Source organism: Phyllobates terribilis, unplaced genomic scaffold (assembly GCF_046119375.1).
Source record: "Phyllobates terribilis strain yellow unplaced genomic scaffold, ASM4611937v1 Scaffold_8__6_contigs__length_399053987, whole genome shotgun sequence".
NCBI lineage: Eukaryota > Metazoa > Chordata > Amphibia > Anura > Dendrobatidae > Phyllobates > Phyllobates terribilis.
This window is the reverse complement of record NW_027362768.1, coordinates 250450524-250473786: the sequence shown is the minus strand read 5'-3', so window position 1 is coordinate 250473786 and position 23263 is coordinate 250450524. Positions and strand designations below refer to the sequence as shown.

The window sequence follows — 23263 nt, the reverse complement described above, 5'->3', positions numbered from 1 at the left end:
AAGCAGTCAGACCAGAGCATGCACACAGTACAACAGGAGCACGGCTTACAAACTGGACTAAAGGTTAAGATGCGATCTTGCATAGTGGGAGATGGTGCACTATGCAAGCCCGCCGCCAGGTATGTTACACCAGGGAAGCAAAACTCTTCAGGACACACTGGTTTTAAATTTCTGCAGTCTGGCTGTACCTCCCTAGATCCAGGTGGAGACTCTCCAGCGGCAGGAGGTTGTAGGAGTGCTGGAAGTGTTGCATGAGGCAGGTCAGCAAGATGTTTTGACACTGGGAGGAGCAAAGCAGTCCACGGAGTGAGTAGGATAGTGCATACAATCTGTGGCCTGACAATCTGCTTGTGGTCTTCACTAACTCTGCAAACAGCCCACTGTCTTCAGTAACCCTGCAATCTGCCTGCGGCTTCCAGTCCCTGAGTTACAGGTGCTTCTCACAAAATTAGAATATCTTCAAAAAGTAAATTTATTTCAGTTCTTCAATACAAAAAGTGACTCTCATATTTTATATAGTTATTACAAACCAAGTGATCTATTTCAAGTGTTTATTTCTGTTAATGTTCATGATTATGGCTTACAGCCAATGAAAACACAAAAGTCATTATCTCAGTAAATTAGAATACTTTATAACACCAGCTTGAAAAATGTTTTTAAAATCCGAAATGTTGGCCTACTGAAATGTATGTTCAGTAAATGCACTCAATACTTGGTCAGGGCTCCTTTGGCATCAATTACTGCATCAATGCGGCGTGGCATGGAGGCGATCAGCCTGTGGCACTGCTGAGGTGTTATGGAAGCCCAGGTTTCTTTGATAGCAGCCTTCAGCTCGTCTGCATTATTGGGTCTGGTGTCTCATCTTCCTCTTGACAATACTCCATAGATTCTCTATGGAGTTAAGGTCAGGCGAGTTTGCTGGCCAATCAAGCACAGTGATACTGTTGTTTTTAAACCAGGTATTGGTACTTTTGGCAGTGTGGACAGGTGCCAAGTCCTGCTGGAGAAAGACATTTCCATCTCCAAAAAGCTTGTCGGCAGAGGGAAGCATGAAGTGCTCTAAAATTTCCTGGTAGACGGCTGCGCTGACTTTGATCTTGATAAAACACAGTGGACCTACACCAGCAGATGACATGGCTCCCCAAACCATTACTGATTGTGGAAACTTCACACTAGACCTCAAGCAGCTTGGATTGTGGCCTCTCCACTCTTCCTCTTCTGGGACCTCGATTTCCAAATGAAATTAAAAATTTCATTTCATCTGAAAACAACACCTTGAACCACTGAGCAACAGTCCATGTCTTTTTCTCCTTGGCCCTGGTAAGACGCTTCTGGCGTTGTCTATTGGTCATGAGTGGATTGACACAAGGAATGCGACACTTGTAGCCCATGTCCTGGATACGTCTGTGTGTGGTGGCTTTTGAAGCAATGACTCCAGCAGCAGTCCACTTCTTGTGAATCGCCCCCAAATTTTTGAATGGCCTTTCTTAACAATCCTTTCAAGGCTGCGGTTATCCCGGTTGTTTGTGCACCTTTTTCTACCACACTTTTTCCTTCCACTCAACTTTCCATTAATATGCTTGAGTACAGCACTCTGTGAACAGCCAGCTTCTTTGGCAATGATATTTTGTGGCTTACCCTCCTTGTGACCAGGGCTGTGGAGTCAGTAAGCGAAACCTCCGACTCCTCAATTTCCATGACACCAGCTCCGACTCCCTCATACATGGCTCATGCTTAAGTGATAAATTTACTGTAGCACAGATTCATCTCAGCTAAAAGTCTAGACCCTTAGATCAGGAATAGGACAGACATTGAGGCTGTGTGCCCACTATGCGTTTTTGATGCGGAATTTCCGCTGCAGAAACGCTTTAATAATGCTTGGTAATCCATGCCCCATGATCCAAAATGAAAATCTGCATGTTCTGTGCCCATGCTGCGGAATTTTCCGTAGCGGATTTTCCTTGCGGAAAAATCTGCAGCATGTCCATTATTTGTGCGTTTCTGCATGCGGATTTGAGGTCCCAATGCACTTGAAAAACGCAAGTAAAATTCGCATGTAAAAACGCGTGTAAAATCCGCAAGCGTTTTTGACTGCCAAGAACATGCAGAAACGCTGCAGAAATTTTCTGCATCGTGGGCACATAGCCTTATAGGACATTTCTTAACTTTCTCAAATTCTTATGAAAAAATATTCCCCACAAACTGCATTGAACTATTGTACCCAATTTATTATATATTTTAGGAGTCGTAGTTGGTCCATTTTATTCCGACTCCACCAAAATGGGCTCCGACTCCACGACTCCGACTCCACAGCCCTGCTTGTGGAGTGTGTCAATGACTGCCTTCTGGACATCTGTCAAGTCAGCAGTCTTCCCCATGATTGTGGAGCCTAATGAAACAAACTAAGGAACCTTTTTAAACTGTTAAGAAGCCTTTGCATATGTTTTTGTTAATTATTCTAATTTACTAAGATAATGACTTTTGTGTTTTCATTGGTTGTAAGCCATAATCATATCAACATTAACAGAAATAAACACTTGAAATAGATGACTGTGTTTGTAATGAGTCTATATAATATGAGTTTCACTTTTTGTATTGAAGAACTGAAATAAATTAACTTTTTGATGATATTCTAATTTTGTGAGAAGAACCTGTATGTAACGATAGGACTTCCTGTAACTTGTATTCTTACCAGTAGCAGCTAATCAAAAATATTTTTACTTTCAATGTTTTTATTAACCCCTTCACGTCATGGCCATTTTCCGTAGTTTTTTTTTCGTTTTAGTTTTTTCCTCCCCTTCTTCTAAGAGCCATAACTTTTTTTACTTTTCTGTCCTAGGCATTTGAGAGCTTGTTTTTTTCCGGGAGGAGTTGTACTTTTGAATGTCACCATTTATTTTATTATGTAATGCACTGGAACGAAGGAAAAAAATTCCAAGTGTATTGAAATTGCAAAAAAAGGGCAATTTCTCAATTGTTTTGTGGGTTTTTTATTTACCATGTTCACTATATGGTAAAACTGACCTAGCAATATGATTCTCCAGGTCAGTACAAGTATGCAGATACCAAACATGTATCGGGTTTTTTTTCTCATTCAAATTATGAAAAAAAAATCTGAAATTTGTAAGAAAAAAAGTTTTTGCTTTTGTCACCATTTTCCAAAACCCATAACGTTTTCATTTTTCGGGATCTGGGGTTGCATGAGCACTGCTATGTAAAAATTATGATCTCTATGAATGCAGGCCATGGGCCAGTGTTCACAGGAGGATTGTAATGACAACCAAAGGGGTCTTCAGCAGACCCTTGGCTCTCATGACAACCCATCGGCGTCCCATGATCACATCACGGGCGTGCCAATGGAAGTGTGAAATGATGCGCGTCCCTGTTGGCGTGTATTAAATGCTGCTGTCAGAGATTGGCTGAATACGAACAAGCACTCTATAATTTAAACCAGGTTCCCCTGACTTTCCAACCTTCACAATTATCAATCTTTGAGTTCCTGGATGAGATCCATCTCCCTAAAAGTTCTCAAGAACAGCTAAACCATGTTTCACAGCCATTTTACAAGGATGAGGTACTAAAGGCCACTGTATGGACCCCACAGCCCCCTCACACACATAATATGATGGATCCTACAGCCCCAGTGCTGCTTCTGCTTTCACATTCTTAGCCATGGTATTTTTTTTCTTTTACACTACCCTGTGCATTGTTACTTTTTCTTTTAGTATACATTTTGTACAACACTTTAATTAACTTTTGACAATGGTTTCAACCCCAATTATCAAAAAAGACATAATAAGATATGCTAGGTTGGTACATATGCAGAAAGCAAAATATGACAGCAGGTCATAGTATAGGTGTGGCGTGTACTGTTTTCAAATTTTAGTAAAACAGGTAATGAAAAACAGTTAAATACCTAAAAAAAAATATATATATATATTTTCTCTTTCTTCAATAAAATTAAATCTCCTACCAAAAAATAACAAAATGAGAAATGCTAGGTAGGTACACAACCAAAAAGCCAGCACCCCTCAACAGGGCACTGTATTAACCCCTTAGTGGCAGAGCTCATTTTGACCTTAATGAGCAGGCCAAATTTTAAATATCTGACCAGTGTCATTTTATGAGGTAATTCTGGAAGGCTTCAACAGATCCCAGTGATTCTGAGACTGTTTTTTTCATGACATGTTGTACTTCATGACAGTGGTAAAATTTGTTCGATACGACTTTTGCTTATTTGTGAAAATATTGCAATTTTGGTGAAAATTTTGAAAAAAAATATCGCAATTTTCAATCTATATATCATTAAACCAGTTAGTCATGCTGTTAAAAATAATTAATAAATAACATTTCCCATATGTCTACTTTACATCTGCATCATTTTTCAAACGTCATTTTATTTTGTTAGGATGTTAGAGGGGTAAAAAAATTAGCAGCAATTTCTCATTTTTTCAACAAATTTACAAAACCTGTTTTGTTAGGGACCTATTTAGATTTCAATGGACTTCGAGGGGCCTATATATTGGAAACTTCCCAAAAGTGATACCATTTTAAAAACCGCACCCCTCAGATACGTCAAAACTGTTGTCATGAAATTTGTTAACCCTTCAGGTGATACACAAGCATTAAAGAAGTTGTCAACTCCTTGTCATCCCCACACTTGTCCCCGATAAAATAAAGAAGCTTATACTCACCTCCCGTACCGGCGGTGTTCCCGCGGTGTCGGCACTCACTCTCCACGGGGATCCCGTACTGTTGTTGTGAGACGTGAGCCCCGCGTCCAATCAGTGCTGACGTCACGGTCCTTACCTCCTGTTGAACTGAACATGAAGAGGAAGTTAGATTAGCTGCATCCCACACAACCACATGGCAGCCCTGTGACTGCGAGTGCTGACACCACTGGAAAGGCTTTATTGGGGCCAAACATTTAGTTTAAGAAAGGGTTGTCCAAGTAGTGGACAACTCCTTTAATCCATTCACAACCTTAGACGTATCCATACGTCCAGGTTGGTAGGTACATCCAGGCAATTTTGCGTACACAGAGGCTGTGCATGTGACGCGCCCCTGGGCCTGTGTCGCGCTGCGTTGCGCACGCGGGAGCTTACCCGGAGCCGGATCTCTTGAGGGTTGTAGTCTCGTGGCGGTGATCCGGTCCGTGCCCAGGGAGTCAGACTAAGTGGCGCTGTATCAGCGGTAGATGATGGACGACTACGCCACCCGTTGAATGCAGCTATGGAGCTGCCGCTGCAGGGCAGACCGCTGAGGCCGGTGGAAGGATGGTGCAGCGTGGATGGTATAACCCCCAACGATGATGGGGGTAGCAGGAACCACTCAGAGATGATGCGGTGTAGTTCAGGGTCTTTACTGGTGACAAAGATAGACCCTCCCGGAGTACTGGCTAGCGGTTGGGGCCTGGTCAGTCCTTGAGCAGATGGGATCTCCCCTGGCCAGGCGGAGTTGTAGGCCTCCCAAACTAACGATACTCTTCTGGCTACCTTGCTAGAAGCGAGTATAAGTAGCCCACGTCCCTGAGTGTACCGTGTGGTGCTCACCCGTATGGCCGGTGACTCGGGGCCTTCTAGTAGCTTCCGCTCCACGACGGCGGTGCTGGTCCCATGCGTGTGACCGTGCCTTCGGGTTTCTTGGCCAGAGGACCTGAAATCCCCTGCCTGACGGATTCTGCTGCTGGGTAGGAGTTAGTCCCCACAGCCTCGGACTCCGGGTCCGGTAAGAAATCTTCTCAGTCAGGGCGAGCTCTGCAGCTGCCAGCCCCTGACTCTTTGTAACACTGCTCCCACAGAGCTCCTGTTGTTTCTTCCTATGCTGCTTCTCTTCTCTACTTCTGGCATGGCCCAGGAGCTGGGCCCAGCCGGAGCCACAGCTCCCTGTCAGCCCTCCTGGCTGAACTCTCCCTCTCAACTCTCTAACCCTGCCTCAGCCCCAGGTTTATACAGGGGAAGTTCTTCCCCTCCCAGGACTGGGCAGGAGGTGTGGCATGCATAGGATTCCTGACCAAGAGACCTCCCACCTGCTCTCAGACATAACATTGCTGTTACTGTGGAAACCAGACCCCTGGGGTGCCACACATGCACGACAGCCGCCTGGTGCCAGCTGATTCTGACACCCATCACTGAGTGCCAGGACTGGTGGCCTCACTGCTCCTGGCACTTTAACCCCCTGAGTGCTGCGATCACAACATTTAGTGATCAGGCAGAGGTAAGAAAGCCCCTCTGTTCTTGGATCGGCGCTCCCACGACTTCATTGTGGGGGCCCGATTGTTTCTATGGTGACCCGATGTCATCATGATGACATCTGGGTCACCAGAGCTAGCAAACTTGATAGATCATGCGCAGTGCATGATCTAACAAGTTTGCCTGTCAGTGCGGCGCTGTTACAGCTCTCAAAATAAAGCGATGCAAAAATAATTATTTTTTCTATAAAATAGTTCTGATTGTGTAAAAGCGCCAAAACATAAAAAAAATATAAATGTGGTATCACTGTAATTGTACTGACCCGAAGAATAAAGCTGCCTTATGAATTTTACCACACGCAGAATGACATAAAAATAAAAAAACAATTCCTGAATTGCTGGTTTTTGTTCATTCTGCCTCTCAAAAATCGGAATAGAAAGTAATAAAAAATGTCATGTGCCCGAAAATGGTGCCAATAAAAACATCAACTCGTCCCGCAAAAAAACAAGCCCTCACAGGAGTCTGTTGGCTGTAGTATGGATAAAGTATAGCTCTTAAACAAAAGCGTCTTTTAGCGTGTGACAGCTGCCAAACAGAAAAAAACTAATATAAATCTGGTATCGCTGTAATCGCACCGACCTGAAGAATAAAGTCGTCTAATCACTTATACTGCACGAGGAACTGCATAAAAAATAAATCAAACCAATTCTTCACCTGCTGTTGATTTGTTCATTCTGCCTCCGAAAGATCGCAGTAAGGCTCGGCGCACATTTATCCTGTGCTGTATACTGAGCGCTTACACTGGGGTTTCCGTGTAAATCTCTGAAATACATGATTAAGACAGAACCCCCAGCGGAAGATTTCCTATAATGAGAAATATGGAGGCACTGTGGGCGCCATCTGGCCTGTGATCCGACTGTGTCCGTCTTTTTAGACGTGCATAAAAGTGCCATCGGCCACAGTTTTGTACACCTCTGTGAAAAAAAAAAGGACACTGCTGAACTGAGGCCAGATGGAGTGCAGAGTAACTCTGCTGCCTCATTATAGTGAATGAATCCCTCGGGGTTTTCATCTGAATTACGTCACTCGGAGATTTAGATGGAAACCCTGATGTCAGTGCTCAGTGTAGAGCAGAGGATAAATGTCATCCAAAATGTTATATAAAATGTTCCCAACAACAGCTTCAACTCAATCCATAAAAAAAAACCTCAGGGGCACTGCCAATGTGATATGACCCCCTCAAACCATTCCAGCAAAATCTGAACTCCAGTATGGCTCTTCTTCCCTTCTGAATTTTGCACTGTGACTCAAAAGTAGTTTTTGACCACATATGGGCTATCGGTGTACTCAGGAGAAATTGCACAACACAATTTGGGGTCCATTTTCTCCTGCTATCCTTGTGAAACTGAAAAAAATTTGGGGCTAAAACACATTTTTTGTGGGAAAAATATATATTTTTTCATTTTCACTGATCAAAGTTGTCAAATTCTGTGAAGCACCTGGGGGTTCAAGGTGGGGGCTCAAGGTGCTCACCACATGTCTAGATAAATTCCTTGAGGGGTCTAGTTTCCAAAATGGGGTCATTTGTCGGGGGTTTCCACTTTTTAGGCACATCAGGGGGCCTCCAAACTCGACATGACACTCGCAGACCATTCCATCAAAGTCTGCATTCCAAAACATCACTCCTTCCTTTCTGAGCCCTGTCTTGTGCCCAAACATTAGTTTTCCCTCACATATGGGGTAACGGCGTACTCAGGAGAAATTGATCAACAAATTGTACAGTGCAATTTCTCCTGTTACCCTTATGAAAATAAAAAAATTGGGGCTAACATAACATTTTTGTGGTAAAAATGTGATTTTATTATTTTCACAGCTCAACATTATAAACTTCTGTGAAGCACCTAGGGGTTCAAGGTGGTAATGACACATCTAGATACATTCCTTGATGGGTCTAGTTTCCAAAATAAGGTCATCTGTGGGGGGTTTCCACTGTTTAGGTACATCAAGGTCTCTCCAAATGGGACATGGCGTCCACTAATAATGTTAGAACACTCCTGTTAGGTTTTTTCTATTTTGCTGGTCACATGACCTTTTTGCCTATTTAATCCTGCTCCGCCCTTCTGGCCATGCTGGACTTCATTGTAATTTCTACTCTTAAGCTAGCCAGGTGCTTTGTAACCTTTCTCAGTCAGTTTAGCTAGGTCTTTTTGACCTTTATGTTCTATGTTGTGTGTTTGTCTTTAACTGCTGCAACTTCTGCTAGGAGGTGTCCATCTTTCTCCCAGTCCTTAGTTCTTGTAGGGATCCCTCCCTCACATCTATAGGTCTTCGTTCCGACTAGCTGAGGACTTTAGCGGGTCTGATCGCAGGATCAGGTTCCCCATTACATCGTAGGGATCTAGCTTAGTTCTTTTGTAGGGACAGATCTCATGTCTTTCCTTAGTGCTTGTAGCCTATCATAACAAATAATGCCTGCAAATTTTGCATTCAAAAAGTCAAATGGTGCTCCTTGCCTTCTGAGCCCTGCTGTGCACCTAAACAGTAGTTTTCCTCCACATATTGGCTATCTGTGTACTCAGGAGAAATTGCACAATAAATACCGTGGTGCAATTTCTCCTGTTACCCTTAAGAAAATGCGAAATTTGGGTCTAAAAAACATTTATTGGGGAAAAATGTGATTTTTTTTTATTTTCACAGTTCAATGTTATAAACTTCTGTGAAGCACTTGGTGGTTCAAGGTGCTCACCACACATCTAGATAAGTTCCCTGAGGGGTATAGTTTCCACAATCGTGTCTATTGTGGGGGATTTCCACTGTTTAGTCACATCAGGGGCTCTCCAAACGCAGTATGGTGTCCGCTAATTGTTCCAGCAAATTTTGCATGAAAAAAAACAAAAATGGAGCTCGTTCCCTTCCGAGCCCTGCCGTGCGCCCAAACAATAGTTTACCCCTCATATGAGGTATCGGTGTGCTCAGGAGAAATTCAACAATGATGTATGGTGCAATTTTTCCTGTTACTCTTGTGAAAATACAAAATTGGGGGCTAAAAACATTTGAGGGAAAATATGATTTTTTTTATTTTCACGGCTCAACGATTAAACTTCTATTAAGCACCTGGGGGTCCAAGGTGTTCACCACACATCTAGATAAGTTCCCTGAGGGGTCTAATTTCCAAAATGATGTCACTTGTAGGGGATTTCCACTGTTTAGGCACATAAAGGGCTCTCCAAAGGCAACATGGCAGCCGCTAATTATTCCAGCAAATTTTACATTCAAAAAGTCAAATGGCGCTCCTAACCTTCCGAGGTCTGACGTGCGCCCAAACAATGTTTTTTTATATGGGGTATCAGTATGCGCAGGAGAAATTGCACAACAAATTTTGGGGTCCATTTTTTCCTGTTACCCCTGCGAAAATGAAAAAATTTGGGTCTAAAGTAACATTTTTGTGAAAAAAAGTTAAATGTTCATTTTTTTCTTCCACATTCCAAAAATTCCTGTGAAGCACCTGAAGGGTTAATAAACTTCTTGAATGTGGTTTTGAGCACCTTCAGAGGTGCAGTTTTTAGAATAGTGTCACTTTTGGGTATTTTCGTTTATATAGAGCCGTCAAAGTCATTTCAAATGTGATGTGGTCCCTAGAAAAAAAGGTTTTGTAAATTTTATTGTAAAAATGAGAAATCGCTGGTCAATTTTTAACCCTTATAACTTCCTAACAAAAAAAAAATTGTTTAAAAAAATTGTGCTGATGTAAAGTAGACATGTGGGAAATGTTGATTATTAAATATTTTGTTTGCCATATCTCTCTGATTTTAAGGGATAAGAAATCAAAGTTTGAAAATTGCTACATTTTCAAAATTTTTCAATTTTTCACAAATAAATGCACGTAATATCGAATAAATTTTACCACTATCATGAAGTACAATATGTCATGAAAAAATATACTCAGAATCAGTGGGATCCGTTGAAGTGTTCCAGAGCTATTACACCATAAAGTGACAGTGGTCAGAATTGTAAAATTTGGCTGGGTCATGAATGTGCAAACAGCTTTGGAGGGTGAAGGGGTTAATGCAAAGTGGAATGAAAAAAAAAATTAAATTTTACTTCTAAAATGTTGCTTTAACCCCAATTTTTTCAATTTTCCAAGAGGTAACACCAAAAAGTGGCCCCCACAGTTTGTTATTTACTTTCTTATGAGCACAGCGATACCCCACATGTAGTCAAAAGTTTGTACAAATGGCAGGGCTCAGAACAGGATTGAATTTGAATTTTGGAAAACAAAATTGTCTGAAAGAGATGGCAGGCACTATGTCGCATTAGCAGGGCCCCTAAGGTGCCTAAACAGCAGAAACCCCCCACTAAGGTCCATATTTTGGAAACTACACTCCTCAAAAATTTTATCCAGGGGTATAGTGAGCATTTTGAACCCACAGGTACGACACAGAATTTGATAACATTAGGTCGTCATATTGAATATGTCATCATATCGTCTTCATTTAAAAAAAAAACAAAAAAAAACCTAACCTTAAGCCTAACCCTAATCCTAAACCTAACGCTAACTGCAAAGAATGAAAGAAATAAAAATTCTAAAATAAAAAAAGTAAAAAAAATTTAATCTGACTAAGGAGGATGACACAAGGGGGTGATCAAGTGGGTGCACAGTAAGGCACAGCCCAAGTGCTGTTCTATTTACCAATTATTGGGCTTTTGATCAGTGTGATAGGGTCTGTCACAGTGATCCAAAGTCAGGAACCAATTGAAAAAATCCCTACGGTTGCCAGGTGTCGGCCAACAGATCTTGGTGGGCACACTGTGCATGTACGTGCCATTTTGCTCCATGAAGGGGAGGAGGAGGGCTGGGGGATCCGTTAATAATGTACCGTGGGGGGCTTTCTCTTTTGACATGTTATATCATGTCAGAGAAGAGAGAAATTATTTTTATGTCCGATCAACGAATAACGACGATCACGTGATCGGGGACTGGAAAGCCGGCCCTGATCATGTTCTCCAGGGTCTCAGCTACTGCTGATAGCTGAAACACCGGAGATTTTCTGACTCTGGGATGCGCCATTGCCCTATTCCCGTTTTAAAATGGCGATGAGGGAACAAGGCCCCCTTAGCGGCCGCCATTTTCCGCATATTAGCGATCATTAAGGCGCTAATGTGCCATGTAAGGATGTAAAATTTGACAGTATGATGTAAAACAGATGGATGCACAAAAAAAACCTTACGCCTTGTAAGGGTAGACAGTTGCAGTTAAATGACTAGATTTGGGGGAATTTTCTTTTGTATTTTTCAAAAACAATTATTCCTCCTTCACAAAAATGATTACACAAGAAATGCAAAAACTCAGTACCTTTGCTTGTGACAACCAAGTAAAACATCTGACTGATTTCAGATTTTTTTTTTCTAAAAACTATTTTGCAATTGTAATTTAAAGGCAGCAGGACAGATGCCAGCTACAGGTGCATCTCACTAAATTAGAATATCATCAGAAAGTTAATTTATTTCAGTTCTTCACTACAAAAAGTGAAACTCATATTATATAGGGTCATTACTAGTGTTGAGCATTCCGATACTGAAATATCGGGTATCGGCCAATATTCGCGGTATCGGAATTCCGATACTTAATTCCGATACTTTTACAATATCGAATACCGGAATCGGAAGTTCCCATAATGCCTGCGCTCTGCAGTGTCTCTGAACGATGACAAGATGGATGGCAGCGCTCAGCTGAGATCCAGCCTGTCATCAGAATGCCATACCAGCGTGAGAGAATTCTCCTGATTGTTTAAAAGCCGGCGGGCGGTAAAAAGCCGCCGGCTTTTAAACAATCACACAGCCCCATACTGCTTCCCCGCAGCCTACCACACCGATCCTCCGCTCCCCCGCCACCTCCCATCCCGATCGTAAGTTAGGACCGGGCGGGGAGCGCAGCACCAAGGAGTGGGGAGCGAAGGACCCGGGCGGGGAAGCCGGCAATGAAAAGACTTCACCGCCGGCTTTCCCGTTCTGTGCTCGCTTTCCCGCCGGTTATTTCAAATGAACAGCTGAGGTATCAGGTGATGCCGATCAGCTGTTCATTTGAAGTCGCCGCGGTGCCCTCAGAGGGTTCATGTGAGTTCATGCTTGACTGCATTGCATGAACTCACATGAACTTTCCCACGGTCGCACAGGTCAGCCTCACCTCCCAGACCGGTCATGATTGGTGTGTGTGGGTGTCTGTGCGATGTGTGCGGGTGTGCGCGGTGTCTGTGCGATGTCTGCGGGTGTGTGTGTGCGGGTGTGCGCGGTGTCTGTGCGATGTCTGCGGGTGTGTGTGTGCGGGTGTGCGCGGTGTCTGTGCGATGTCTGGGGGTGTGTGAGTGCAGGCAGACATAGGCCGATGTGACACTACTACTCCCATCGGCCTATGTCTGTCCCCCGTCCACTCGTGCCAGCAGGATCAGCTCGATGGGAGCAGTAGTTCCCATCAGCCTGATCCTGCTATTTAAATTGCCCTACTGTGTCCCCAATAAATTTTAAATACATGTCATTGGTGGCCAGTGGTTACCTACAATAAATTAGTTTATACATTACCTGTCCCCGCCGATCGCCACCTAAAATAAAGTAAAAAATAAAAAACTACACCTATACTCACCTAGACACCTAATTCCCCGAAGCCATCGATCTCCTGTAATAAAATATAAAATAATAAACCACAACCTTATCCTTACCCCTCCGTAGTAGTCCACGAGTGTCCCACGAAGATCTCCAGTTCAGAGCAGCCACATAGAATGTGACCGCTCTGAACCGCCGCCGCCGCTAGAATGATGGGGCCGTAAGGGTTCGCCGGAGTTCAGGCAGCGCTGCTCCGGTTAGCTGCTTTACGGCCCCGCTGTATCGTGAGAAATTCCTACGGTACAGCAGTGCCGTAAAGGAGGTCTCCGGAGCTGCGCTGCCTGAATGCACTCCGGTGACCTCAGTCAGTGGCTCCCGCTGCCGGGAGCGGACGTGTTCCCGGCAGCGTGAGCTTACAGCAGCCATGCACAGCTGTCACCATCTCCAGATGTGACAGCTGTGCATGGGAGATCAGCGCAGGAACGTGGAAAGGTAACTATTTTTTTTTAGTAAACTAAGAATTAAATAAAATGGTGTGTTTTATTTCAAATAAATTATTTTTTTCTGGGTGTAGTGTGTTTTTTCTTTTTAACACTTTGTAGGTTAGTAATGGGGGTGTCTTATAGACGCCCATCATTACTAACCTGGGCTTCATGGCAGCTGGCGCTGACATGAACCCCAGCCCTATTACCCCCTGCCACCGCACCAGGGCAGCGTGGAAGAGCGAGGCTAAGTGCCAGAATTGGCGCATCCTATGGATGCGCCATTTCCGGGGCGGCTGACGGCTGGTGTTTCTAGCCTGGGAGGGGGCCAATATTCATGGCACCCTTCCTGGGCTATTAATATCAGCCCCCAGCTGTCTGCCTAGCCTTTGCTAGCTATTAAAATAGGGGGGACCCCACGTCATTTTTTTTGGGGGGTCCCCCATTTTAATAGCTAGTAAAGGCTAGGTATTCAGCTGGGGGCTGATATTAGTAGTCTGGGAAGCTCCGTGGGTATTACCCCCTTCCCAGGCTTCAAACATCTGCCCCAGCCGTCTGCTTAACCTCCGCTAGAGACTAAAATTATGGGGGATCCCACGCCAATTTTTTTTTTAAATAAATCCTTTATTTTAACACTAAATGACATTTGAGGAGTTAATAAAGATGCAGTCCCTAAATTATTATTTATTTTTTAATTAATTTTTCCCAAAAATTTTGACATGGGCTTTGCCATATTTTTGTATGCCAGCCAGGTACAGCATCCAGCTTCTATGAACGCGCCATTTTCCGGGGTGGCTGCGGACTGCAATTTGCAGCGGGGTGGGGGGGAGCCAGAAAGCTTGGGTCTCCCTGCGCTGCAGATTCCATCCCCCAGCTGCCTAGTTGTACCTGGCTGGACACACAAATAGGGAGAAGCCCCACGTATTTTTTTTTTTAATTATTTCATGAAATTCATGAAATAATTAAGAAAAAAAGGGCTTCCCTATATTGTTGTGTCCGGCCAGGTACAAATAGGCAGCTGGTGGTTGGGGGCAGCCCGTTCCTGCCTGCTGTACCTGGCTGGACACAAATATAGTGCAAAGCCCCACGTCAATTTTTTTTAATTATTTCAGGAAATTCATGAAATAATTTAAAAAAAATTGATGTGGGGCTTCGTCCTATATTTGTGTCCAGCCAGGTACAGCAGGCAGGAACGGGCTGCCCCCAACCACCAGCTGCCTATTTGTACCTGGCCGGACACAACAATATAGGGAAGCCCTTTTTTTCTTAATTATTTCATGAATTTCATGAAATAATTTAAAAAAAAAATACGTGGGGCTTCGCCCTATTTTTGTGTCCAGCCAGGTACAACTAGGCAGCTGGGGGCTGGAATCTGCAGCGCAGGGAGGCCCAAGCTTTCTGGGCCCCACCTGCTGCAAATTGCAGTCCGCAGCCGCCCCGGAAAATGGCGCGTTCATAGAAGCGCCATCTTCTGGCGCTGTACCCAACTCATCCAGGGCCCTGGTGCGGTGGCTCACTGGGTAATAAAGGGGTTAAGGCCAGCTTGGCATTATCAGCTGGCCCTAAGCCCGAAATTCATGGGGTCACGCCAATATTAGACATGACCACCATGAATTTCTAGTAAAGTATTTTAAAAAAACACAACACCCAGAAAAAGTCCTTTAATTGAAATAAACACACAATTCTTTATTGTTCTAAATTAAACCATACTTACCATCACGCCCATTCCAGCTGAAGCCAACGATCTCCTGCAATAAAAGAAAAATAATAAACCAACCTCATCCTTACCTTTCCATGGTTCCCACGATGGCTCCAGCTCTACTTCATCGAGATGACAGGCTGGACCGCAGCAGAATGCTGCCATCCAGCCTGTCATCCCGCAGACACTGAGAAGCGCAGACATGCTTGCGCTCCTCAGTGTCTCTCTGTGACGGCATAAAGATGAGCCGAGGTCATGTCCAATGAACTCAGCTCACCTCATGCACGTCACTGACAGCGTGGGAAAATTCTCACGCTGAAGCGCTGAGTGCAGGAGAATTCTCCCACGCTGTCAGTGACGTGCATGAGGTGAGCTGAGATCATTGGACATGACCTCGGCTCATCTTTATGCCGTCACAGAGAGACACTGAGGAGCGCAAGCATGCCTGCGCTTCTCAGTGTCCGCGGGATGACAGGCTGGATGGCAGCTTTCTGCTGCGGTCCAGCCTGTCATCTCGATGAAGCAGAGCTGGAGCCATCGTGGGAACCATGGAAAGGTAAGGATGAGGTTGCTTTATTATTTTTCTTTTATTGCAGGAGATCGTTGGCTTCAGCTGGAATGGGCGTGACGGTAAGTATGGTTTAATTTAGAACAATAAAGAATTGTGTGTTTATTTCAATTAAAGGACTTTATTCTGGGTGTTTGTGTTTTTTTTTTAACTTTCACTATGGGGTTAGTAATGGGAGTGTCTTATAGACGCCTCTCCATTACTAACCTGGGCTTGATGTCAGCTGGCATTATAAGCTGACATCAACCCCAACCCTATTACCCCACTGCCACCGCTACAGGGCAGTGGGAAGAGCGAGGCTAAGTGCCAGAATTGGCGCATCCTATGGATGCGCCATTTCTGGGGCGGCTGACGGCTGGTGTTTCTAGCCTGGGAGGGGGCCAATATTCATGGCTCCCTTCCTGGGCTATTAATATCAGCCCCCAGCTGTCTGCCTAGCCTTTGCTAGCTATTAAAATAGGGGGGACCCCACGTCATTTTTTTGGGGGGGTCCCCCATTTTAAAAGCTAGTAAAGGCTAGGTATTGAGCTGGGGGCTGATATTAGTAGCCTGGGAAGCTCCGTGGGTATTACCCCCTTCCCAGGCTTCAAACATCTGCCCCAGACGTCTGCTTAACCTCCGCTAGAGACTAAAATTACGGGGAACCCCACGCCATTTTTTTTTTAAATAAATCCTTTATTTTAACACTAAATGACAAGTACAGTAATCAACACTGTCACTGTACTTCATATATATGTGACTGACATGTTTCTATCTATCTTATCTATGTGTGATTCTCTATTCCTTCTATTCTAAATTGTCGGGTACCGCTGCTGAATTGCCGGCCGGCTTTCTTAAAGAGACGGTGCATGAAAACACTATTATTTTTTTAAATTAATCCTTTACACTAAATGACAAGTACAGTAACCAACACTGTCACTGTGCTTCTTATATGTGTGACTGACATGTTTCTATCTATCTAATCTATGTGCGAAGCTCTATTGTGTCTGTTATAAATTGTCGGGTACCGCTGCTGAATTGCCGGCCGGCTTTTTTAAAGAGACGGTGCACGAAAACACTAATATTTTTTTAAATAAATCCTTTACACTAAATGACAAGCACAGTAAGCAACACTGTCACTGTACTTCATATATATGTGACTGACATGTTTCTATCTATCTAATCTATGTGTGGTGCTCTATTCTTTCTGTTGTAAATTGTCGGGTACCGGTGTATGCTGTGATGAAAGCCGGCCGGTGGGTGCAGCTCTCTGGCGCCCCCTTACCTCTCAGGTCAGTCAAGGTACTGCACCTAGAGAAAGTAGTGCCAGGAAGCTGCAACCAGCGCAGGGAACACGGTCGTGTGTTATCCCTTCAACGTCACTAAACCGTAACGTCACTACACAGCACAACTCGCTAGCGCCCTCTTAGCCTCAGGTCAGTCAAGGAACTGCACCTAGGATAAGCGGTCGCCAGGGAGACTGTCCTGTAACCTACTGGGTATCGGGGCCCTCTGTAGTGAGGGCGGTATATATATCTTCCTTGGCCGCGCCAGGAATATATATATCTGAACCTCCGACCGTCACTACCAGCCTTCCCCAATCCCCAGTTGGTATGCTGCCACCAGTCCCTATTTTAGATATACGCCCAGTCCGTGAATGGGCCTATATCGGGTCAGGAACCAACCCTGGGTAGCGTTTTTGGCTTGAGCCGAGCTCACACGGACGTGCGTTCGTTATGCAGAATAAAAGGCAGGCCCACAATTACTTGAGGTAATTGATTATAATAATACACTAGATACACGATATACAACTAAATATACACAGGTATAAGGTCAGGCTAAACTATACAACAATGGAATACAACACACAGAATTACCACAGCATATCAGTTACCGGTTTCTTGATTTTCTTGTGACGCAGGGAGAGGATTCTGTGGTCGCAGGCACGGTTCTTTGTTACAGGCTGAGGCCTACCACCGCATGGTCAAACTGCTCCTCCCCTTGGTGGCCTCAGCTGGTGCTCAGATGTTCAGCACACCACTCTTGGGTCAAAAACTGACTTGTCTCTTGTCTGTCCTGCTATCTTACCTGCCCCGTCCCGCCCACTGCTGGTGAGGTCAGCTGGCTCAGTCTCCACCCTCAGGTCTAACTTCGATCAGAAGCCCAAATTCTATGGAACCCAATAACTTCTTCTGGGATGGTCTCATGATACCCCCAGGGGTTCCCATGGATTCGGGCCGCCGTAACCGACCTTTTGATATCAATTATGATACCATACGGTCCTCAGGAATGGCTCCGCGCTATATCTTGGCTTCCAGAGCACGTACAAACGTCTACCGCGGAGGCTTGTGTGCGCAATGGCTCCGGGACGCCGTGATATTTTTTTATTGGCCCATCCCACGCAACATGCGTGTACTATTCATGTTTCTATATCTTATGCCTCCATGCTTGTGACAGACAAAGAAACTAGTCCTATGGGACAAATGGTCAGGTACAGATAGACGAAGCACCCCCCCCTGCTGGCTGTGTTTCCTCTCGAAGTCTTTGAAGCTCCTAGCATTCAAGTGTTAAGTAGGCTTCTTATCTTACAGGAGCCTGGATGGGGGGAAACTATCTAGTTGACGTTTTAACAGAAGGTCCCAAGGGTGGGGGCTGCTGAAGTGTGGCCATCCCTGGATATGATTTATCATTACCAAGATGGCGGCTACAGGTTCATCACATATGCGCTGATGAATTGCCGGCTTTTCGCATAATACATTCTACATTATTCTTAGTTGTTTTACTTCATGTAGAATTAACCTACAAGGAAAGAAAGGGTTTATTTTCATTCCGATATTAGTGTCCCATTGACTTGCATTGGTTTCCGGTATCGGAATCGGCGATATCCGATACTTTTTGAGTATCGGTCCGATCCAATCCGATACGATATTTCCTGATATCGGAAGGTATCGCTCAACACTAGTCATTACAAACAGAGTGATCTATTTCAAGTGTTTATTTCTGTTAATGTTGATGATTATGGCTTACAGCCAATGGAAACACAAAAGTCATTATCTCAGTAAATTAGAATATTTATAACAACAGCTTGAAAAATGTTTTTAAATGCACTCAATACTTGGTCGGGGCTCCTTTTGCATCAATTACTGCATCAATGCGGCGTGGCATGGAGGCGATCAGCCTGTGGCACTGCTGAGGTGTTATGGAAGCACAGGTTGCTTTGATAGCAGCCTTCAGCTCGTCTGCATTGTTGGGTCTGGTGTCTCTCATCTTCCTCTTGACAATATTCCATACATTCTCTATGGGGTTAAGGTCAGGTGAGCTTGCTGGCTAATCAAGCACAGTGATACTGTTGTTTTTAAACCAGGTATTGGTAGTTTTGGCAGTGTGGACAGGTGCCAAGTTCTGCTGGAGAATGAAATTTCCATCCCCAAAAAGCTTGTCGGCAGAGGGAAGCATGAAGTGCTCTAAAACTTTGGTCTTGATAAAACACAGTGGACCTACACCAGCAGATGACATGGCTCCCCAAACCATCACTGATTGTGGAAACTTCACACTAGACCTCAAGCAGCTTGGATTGTGGCCTCTCCACTCTTCCTCCAGACTCTGGGACCTTGATTTCCAAATGAAAATTAGAACTCTGGGACCTTGTGGAGTGTGTCAGTGACTGCCTTCTGGACATCTGTGAAGTCAGCAGTCTTCCTCATGATTATGGAGCCTACTGAAACAGACTAAGGGACCTTTTTAAACGCTTAGGAAGGCTTTGCAGGTGTTTTTTGTTAATTATTTTAATTTACTGAGATAATGACTTTTGTCTATTCATTGGCTGTAATCCACAATCATCAACATTAACAGAAATAAACTCTTGAAATAGATCACTCTTTTTGTAATGACTCTATAATATATGAGTTTCACTTTTTGGATTGAAGAACTGAAATAAATTAACTTTTTGATATTCTAATTTTGTGAGATGCATCTGTATATTTTATCACTGATCAATCACACTGAGTCTGGCACTGCTGCTATCTAGTGATGAGCGAGCATGCTCGTTACTCGAGATTTACGACCATGCTCGGGTGTTTTCCGAGTATCTTCAGCGTGCTCGGGTGTTATGTTTGAGTCACTCCATGCTCATGATTTGTGACTGTTTGACAGCTTTAATACATGTGAGGAATGCCTAAGAAACAGGCATTCCTCAAATGTATTAAAGCTGTCAAACAGTTGCAAATCATGAGCACATAGTGACTGAAACATAACACCCGAGCACGCTGAAGATACTCGGCGAGCACCCGAGCATGCTCGCCAAAAGGGTTAACAGAACGTGTGCTCACTTATCACTACTGCTAGTACTTCCCCTATCTCCATCAATTGGATCTCTGTATTGTTCCCAGACTATGTGTCTCATGTCCTTCACTGATGAAGTTATGCAACACTTTACGGTCTGGAGTATTTGTCCAATGTTTTAGGGCTTTCTCTTCCTATCTCTTTTGCTAAGCTTAGAGTTCTAACGTTCTCTCATTATCCTAAATCACCCTAAAATGGCTGCTGCATTCCCTGCTTAGGCTTTTATACAGGCTTTGATAGACTCTCCTGATTTCCTTCGCCATGCCATGTGATGTGATAGTTGCAAAGCATTATGGGAAAGCACACGCAGTCGCACCAGAGGTTATATCAGTCTTCTGTGATTGATGCAATCCTTTGTAATGTGTAAAATGGTGGACATTTTTTGTTGATTTGCAGAATTCGAAATGTTTAAATTTTCTAAAATTTTAATTTGATTTATACCAAATCAATTTGATCATCTCATCAGGAATGAACAATTTTAGATGATATGTTTCACACTACACAGAAATTGTTGACTGTCTACCTATACCAATTTTCTGCAGCTTTACAGAAAAGCAAGCATTTAATTGACAACAGAGAGAAATTAATGGATATTTTGCTTCTATATTCTAGTAATACTTTATTTCGAGTCTTACTCTTTGTCAAAGAAAACAGTTTTTTGTATTTTTTTGCTTTTTCCTCATAAGATACCTATGTCCATGTCTATCACTAAGTAGACAAACATAGTAGGTCCCTCTAAGACGTGACTGAATTTGACTGGTTTTCAAATATTATAATACATAACGTGTCACCCTTTGACAAATGATGTTACCAGCTATGAAAAGTTAGAACTAAATTGCACCAAAGTGACCAAAAAGTAGGTAAATCATTGATGGCCAGTACACAAAATGCCCACGTAACAGAGTGCCCTGCTAACAGAGCTACTACTTTACTTCATGAATAAAAGGCTATTCAGCAAAGTTTTCCACAACATGCAGAGGAAATGAGCAGGCTGAAAGATGAGCCTGTCGTCTAGCTCCTAGCATATTCACTATACTTATTTCTGCTGGACATAGTGAGACTCAGCATTGTCAGAGAAGCTATTAATTCTTTTAAAAACATTATTTTAAACAGTTAGTTTTAAACAAAGATAAAGAAATTCAATTAAATGATGAATATAACGAGCAGTCATCACAATAATTACCGTACATTAATTTCTACAAGTTTTATCCTGTTCTCCTGTGAACCTGATTACAAACTATTTTAGTTAGTTTCTGAAATAGTAAATAGAAAGAGAATAACTCACTGGAAAAGGTAATCCAGCTTGGATGGTAGATTGTCAGATTGAAGCAGGTAAGGAGCGCTCTTATACTTAAATACTCAAGTGATGTTTAAATGGCAAAGAGGAGACGTGAGGTGGAGTCAAATATGAAGAAAGTAGGAGGGGGTTGTGTCAGAGGCCACATAGTTCTAAAATATCTCAGTTCAATTATGTAGGAACTGCTTCGTAAACAGTGCAAAAATGTTACACTGGAAATTGATAAACAAATATTATTTTTGGTATACACTTCATTTGTTCATCTATTTTAAAAGTTCAGGACCTGACTATTTATCCTAGTTACTGACCAGACACACTATTGTTTTTTTTTTGTACATGCAGTTTTAACCCCTTAACAACATATGACATACAGTACAGACCAAAAGTTTGGACACACCTTCTCATGTAAAGATTTTTCAGTATTTTCATGACTTTGAGAATTGTACATTCACACTGAAGGCATCAAAACTATGAATTAACACATGTGGAATTATATACTTAACAAAAAAAAGTGTGAAACAGCTGAAAATATGTCTTATATTCTAGGTTCTTCAAAGTAGCCACCTTTTGCTTTGATGACTGCTTTGCACGCTCTTGGCATTCTCTTGATGAGCTTCAAGAGGTAGTCACCGGAAATGGTTTTCACTTCACAGGTGTGCCCTGTCAGGTTTAATAAGTGGGATTTCCTGCCTTACAAATGGGGTTGGGACCATCAGTTGTGTTGTGCAGAAGTCAGGTGGATACACAGCTGTTAGTCCTACTGAATAGACTGTTAGAATTTGTATTATGGCAAGAAAAAAGCAGCTAAGTAAAGAAAAACGAGTGGCCATCATTACTTTAAGAAATGAAGGTCAGTCAGTCTGAAAAATTGGGCAAAGTTTGAAAGTGTCCCCAAGTGCAGTTGCAAAAACCATCAAGCACTACAAAGAAACTGGCTTACATGAGGACCGCCCCAGGAAAGGAAGACCAAGAGTCACCTCTGCTTCTGAGGATAAGTTTATCCGAGTCACCAGCCTCAGAAATCGCAGGTTAACAGCAGCTCAGATTAAAGACCAGGTCAATGCCACACAGAGTTCTAGCAGCAGACACATCTCTACAACAACTGTTAAGAGGAGACTTTGTGCAGCAGGCCTTCATGGTAAAATTGCTGCTAGGAAACCACTGCTAAGGACAGGCAACAAGCAGAAGAGACTAAAGAACACAATGAATGGACATTAGGCCAGTGGAAATCTGTGCTTTGGTCTGATGAGTCCAAATTTGAGATCTTTGGTTCCAACCACCGTGTCTTTGTGCGACGCAGAAAAGGTGAACGGATTGACTCTACATGCCTCGTTCCCACCGTGTAGCATGGAGGAGGAGGTGTGATGGTGAGGGGGTGCTTTGCTGGTGACAATGTTGGGGATTTATTCAAAATTGAAGGCATACTGAACCAGCATGGCTACCCCAGCATCTTGCAGCAGCATGCTATTCCATCCGGTTTGCGTTTAGTTGGACCATCATTTATTTTTCAACAGGACAATGACCCCAAACATACCTCTAGGCTGTGTAAGGGCTATTTGACCAAGAAGGAGAGTGATGGGTTGCTACGCCAGATGACCTGGCCTCCACAGTCACCAGACCTGAACCCAATCGAGATGGTTTGGGGTGAGCTGGACCGCAGAGTGAAGGCAAAAGTGCTAAGCATCTCTGGGAACTCCTTCAAGATTGTTGGAAGACCATTTCCAGTGACTACCTCTTGAAGCTCATCAAGAGAATGCCAAGAGTGTGTAAAGCAGTCATCAAAGCAAAAGGTGGCTACTTAGAATATAAGACATATTTTCAGTTGTTTCACACTTTTTTTTGTTAAGTATATAATTCCACATGTGTTAATTCATATTTTTGATGCCTTCAGTGTGAATGTACAATTTTCATAGTCATGAAAATACAGAAAAATCTTTAAATGAGAAGGTGTGTCCAAACTTTTGGTCTGTACTGTATGTCACATGGTTGTTATTTTTTTCTATTACCTTTTGCCTTTAACTTTATTATAATGTTGTGTGTTGATAATTTCTAATCAATAAAGTTTTGTATTTTTTATTGAGCAGAAGTCTCCTCTTTTTGATAGGGTTA

General features: G+C 43.2%; 1 protein-coding gene across 4 annotated transcripts in view; it reads right to left on the bottom strand.

Moving 5' to 3' along the window:
• CHADL (chondroadherin like) overlaps nucleotides 1-21267 on the bottom strand; it is a 79545-nt gene extending 58278 nt beyond the window's left edge. For 3 of the 4 annotated variants that reach the window (XM_073644142.1, XM_073644141.1, XM_073644140.1), the window contains exons 1-2: nucleotides 21143-21267; nucleotides 4695-4820 (exon numbers count right to left, since the gene is read on the bottom strand). The gene's annotated coding sequence lies outside the window, so the exon portion shown is untranslated. The remainder of the gene's footprint in view (nucleotides 1-4694; nucleotides 4821-21142) is intronic. The other variant, XM_073644143.1, reaches the window with a different exon arrangement.
• Nucleotides 21268-23263: the final 1996 nt, after the last annotated feature.